Source organism: Arachis duranensis, chromosome 7 (genome assembly GCF_000817695.3).
Source record: "Arachis duranensis cultivar V14167 chromosome 7, aradu.V14167.gnm2.J7QH, whole genome shotgun sequence".
In the NCBI taxonomy this organism is placed as follows: Eukaryota; Viridiplantae; Streptophyta; class Magnoliopsida; order Fabales; family Fabaceae; genus Arachis; species Arachis duranensis.
The window spans coordinates 58,312,717-58,317,734 of record NC_029778.3 but is presented as its reverse complement, the minus strand read 5'-3'; positions in this window follow the sequence as shown (position 1 = coordinate 58,317,734).

Sequence of the window (5,018 nt, the reverse complement as noted above, 5' to 3'; positions counted from 1 at the left end):
ATCACTGGATTCTATTCCAACCTGATTGAGAACCGACAGATGGATAGCCGTGCCGTGACAGGGTGCGTTGAACATTTCCACTGAGAGGATGGGAGGTAGCCACTGACAACGGTGAAACCCTTGCATAAGCTTGCCATGGAAAGGAGTAAGAAGGATTGGATGAAGACAGTAGGAAAGTAGAGAGATGGAAGGGACCAAGCATCTTCATACGCTTATCTGAAATTCCTGCCAATGAATTACATAAGTATCTCTATCTTTATCTTTATGTTTTATTCATCATTCATAACCATTTGAGTTTGCCTGACTAAGATTTACAAGGTGACCATAGCTTGCTTCATACCAACAATCTCTGTGGGATCGACCCTTACTCGCGTAAGGTTTATTACTTGGACGACCCAGTATACTTGCTGGTTAGTTGTGCGAAGTTGTGATAAAGAGTTGAGATTACAATTGTGCGTACCATGTTGATGGCGCCATTGATGATCACAATTTTGTGCACCAATGAGCCTACTCAAGAAGAAGATTGTATGAAGGATAAGGCTAGAGATCAAAGCCTGAAGGAGGCAGTCAATGAGTTAACTCCAAGACTTCTAAATCCATGCTTGAAAGTAGTAGAGATGGTGCAACAAACTAAAGAAATCAAGGAGGAACTAGATCCAAAGCCCCCAGATGAGAAATTTAACATCCCAGAGAAAGAACCACCAAGGCAGGGAATATCTTTTGAGAAAGAAAAAAAGAAGAGGCCAAGAGGGTGGAGAAACAAGAAGATCCCCACTGAAGGCTTCTCACCAGGGGATAAAGTGATGTTAAACACCCAACCAATGAAGGTGTCTCCACAAGTGTCTGAATACTACACTATGAACTGGGTCCTTTCACTTGAACACCTAGAGATCATAAAAAAGGAGACCGGAAGGAAGTTCACAGTAAGAGGTGAAAAGCTGACAAAACTGTACCTAGGAGGACAATGGGACAAGAAAAAAGAGGTTCAGACCCTACAACCTTTTTGAAGCAACAATGAAGGATGTCAAGCTAGTGACAATAAAGAAGCGCTTGTTGGGAGGCAACCCAACCTGAGGTAGTTTCTTTTCATAGCTTTTTTAATAAAAATGTTGAATAATTAGTATGTATTGCAAGGAGCTAAGTTTGGTGTTCCACACCAAAACAAATTAAGAGAGAATGAAGCATTCTAAGTTTGGTGTTCCATCAAAATTTGATCTAAAAAATGTTCTCACTTTCTGCCTAATGCTAGCTCCAAGCAATCAGACAAATCATTTAACCATTTAGCTGTTTTCTAGTTCATAGTTACATAACCTTTGGCAAGGCTAAGAGAATCTATAATTGGTTAACATGTTACATCAGAGGCAGTGGCAAGCAATTAAGTTTGGTGTTCCTACACCAAAATTAATCCAAAAGACACACTCAATTTGTGCATACTAACCATTCATTTAAGGGCTTGAGAAGCAAGCAACTTTTGAGAATTATGCAGGAAATTAGCCAACAATTAAAGACAATTTGCATTGTGACTCAAAAGGGATACAACAAGAGGAAGAATGAAAAGCTGCAACCCAAAAGGTTGTATCTACACTTAATCCTTATTGTTGTGAAATATTTTAATTCAGGAATTCTTGTATGTCTTGCTAAAGTGTTCATTTAGTTGCAAGTGAAGTTGTTTGATTAAGTATGCTTATCTGCATAATGCTAGTCATTCATCACTTAGCTTTAAATTTTGTTTTGTTTCCCATATGCTTAAATAAAAGAGAAATGTTTGAATTAGAAAGTAAATGTCCAATGTTGCATAAGTTAGAATGGAAGTTAATGGTGGTATATGTGTTTGATTAAATGCATAACTCATGAAATAATTGCTGCATAATGTCATTTTCATTGAAGTGTGAGCTAGCTTGCTGTCATAAAGGTTACTATCAGTAAAGAAAAAAAGAATCCCTTGAGAACAAAACAAAACAGAAAGAAAAGGAAGAAGAAAAAGCTAATGTGGCAAGAAAAACAAATAATAAAGCTAGGCACCAATAGCTTGGACCCTAGGACACATGCCTGTGGTGTTCTTGTACTAGGATATGCTTGGATAAGTAAATTCTAAAGGGTATTTCAAAACCTGGCCACTCAGATCAACTGATTTGGGATGGCCAATTGTAAGTCCACAATAAAGAGCAACCTAGCTACAGAACATTTAGTTATCCAAAGAGGTGCTGGGCATCAATGATCCTAGGAGGAAATAGTGAGCCATGCTGTGGTGAAGAAATGTTGAGTAAAAATAAAGCCAAAGGTTGCTGCAACATTTGACACCAAGCCTTCAAAGAATAATAAGCTTGTTAAGCAAAATAAGAAAAGAAAAGTTATCAATTGTGAAGTTAAGCCAAAGGTTTATTACTTGGACGACCCAGTGCACTTGCTGGTTAGTTGTGCGAAGTTGTGAAGAAGAGTGATATTACAATTGTGCGTACCAAGTTGTTGGCGCCATTGAGATCACAATTTCATGCACCAAATATAAAGAGATGCAAGTCCTTATTCAGAGAATTCAAAACCTGGGTTTATGGAGTTTCACGTATGACAATTTAGGTTCATGTTCTTGCTGGTTTCTAGGCTATAATATGCTCTTAAATACTCACTCTATTGCCCTCTATGAGACTCCTATTCTTTGATCCTTAACTTGACTTTGTTTTTGTTTTCTTTTTCTCATTGGGCCTTATTGCTTTCTTTAGATAAGTGCTCTGTGTTGAGGCAGCTCTTTATGATAAGCTTTCAGCCAACACTCCCGAACCAGTTGGTTCAAGGTGCTAGGTGTTGAAATACCCTTAAGAACTTACTCACTCAAGGCTCTCCTCAGCATATACACACCACAGGCACATGGTTTGTTATTCATTCCTGAGACCTTGATGTCCAGCACCTCTTTAGGTTACTAAATGTTTTGTGACAGGGTTGCTTTTGATAGTGGACTTTCAGTTGATAATCCCAGGTTAGTTAACCCAAGTTATCAAGTGATGAAGCACTCCTCAGAGCCTAATCATTCAAGCATATCCTTGCACAAGAAACACTAGAGACACATGTCTCGGGGTTCAAACTATTAGTGCATAGCCTTATTGCTTGCTCATTTCTTTCTTTTTCATTCTCTTTTTCTTTCTAGGATGTTATTATTCATCTAAGTCTCATAGAATGCAAAGTAAGATCATATTGTAAGAGATATTTTAGTTTTCTACTACCTTATTGATAAACCAACTTAGCTAGCAATCACCGCCACAAACTAGGACTTTATTCTGCAAACTTTGGACTTCACTCTTCTTTTTCACAACATTTTCTTATATCTTCTTTTATTGAACTTAAGAACAAAGCATACAACTTAAGCAATGGTGCAGTGGCCTAAGCATCTAAGCTAGCAGGCTAAAGATAAACTAAAGGAACTAAATGCAGATGACTTAAAGACTAAAGGGACATTGATCAACAGCAGTACAAGTACACTTCCAATCGACAAGTTTAATCAAAAAACAGTACAACCTCTTGGTGCCCTCTTGTTTCCTCTTTGCATCACCGCTTTTAGCTCTTGTATCCTTCCTTTCTACCTTAGATGATGATGCATGTTCCTCCCAAAAGCTTGACTGTTCTTTCTACAAAAAAATATTGAAAGTTGCTTGCTTCCCAAGCACTTGAGTGGTTAGTGATGAGCGGATAATTTATACGCCTTTTGGCACTGTTTTTAGTATATTTTTAGTACATTTTAGTTAGTTTTTAGTATTTTTTTATTAGTTTTTATTTAAAATTCACTTTTCTGGGCTTTACTATGAGTTTTTGTATTTTTCTGTGATTTCAGGTAATTTCTGGCTGAAATTGAGGGACCTGAGCAAAAATCTGATTCAGAGGCGGAAAAAGGACTGCAGATGCTCTTGGATTCTAACCTCCCTGCACTCAAAGTGGATTTTCTAAAGCTACAGAAACCTAATTGGCGCGCTCTCTATTGCGTTGGAAAGTAGACATCTTGGGCTTTCCATCAATGTATAATAGTCCATACTTTGCCCGAGATTTGATGGCCCAAACTGGCATTGCAAATCAGCTTCAGAATTTCCAGCGTTTAACGCCGGAACTGGCACAAAAATTGGTGTTAAACGCCCAAACTGGCACAAAAGCTAGCGTTTAACTCCAGGAAAAGTCTCTACACATGAAAGCTTCAATCCTCAGCCCAAGCACACACCAAGTGGACCCCGGAAGTGGATTTTTATGTCATTTACTCATTTTTGTATACCCTAGGTTACTAGTTCACTATTAATAGGACCTTTTGACATTGTATCTTTACCTCATGACACATTACACGTTTCTTATTGTATCTTCTACAGCATGAGTCTCTAAACCCCATGGTTGGGGGTTAGGTGCTCTGCTGTGTCTTGATGGATTAATGCAATTACTACTGTTTTTCATTCAATCACGCTTGCTTCTATTCTAAGATATCACTTGTTCCTCAACTTGATGAATGTGATGATCTGTGACACTCATCATCATTCTCACCTATGAACGTGTGCCTGACAATCACCTCCGTTCTACTTTAGGTTGAGTGAATATCTCTTGGATTCCTTAATCAGAATCTTCGGGTATAAGCTAGAATTGATGGCGGCATTCAAGAGAATCCGGAAAGTCTAAACCTTGTCTGTGGTATTCCGAGTAGGATTCAAGGATTGAATGACTGTGATGAGTTTCAAACTCCTGAGGGTTGGGCGTTAGTGACAGACGCAAAAGAATCACTGGATTCTATTCCAACCTGATTGAGAACTGACAGATGATTAGCCGTGCTGTGACAGAGCGCGTTGAACATTTTTACTAAGAGGATGGGAGGTAGCCATTGACAACGGTGAAACCCTACATACAGCTTGCCATGGAAGGAGCCTTGCGTGTATGAAGAAGAAGACAGTAGGAAAGCAGAGATTCAGAAGATAGAGCATCTCCAAAACCTCAACCTGTTCTCCCTTATTGCAAAACAAGTATTTATTTCATGTTCTTCTACTTTTCACAATTAAACC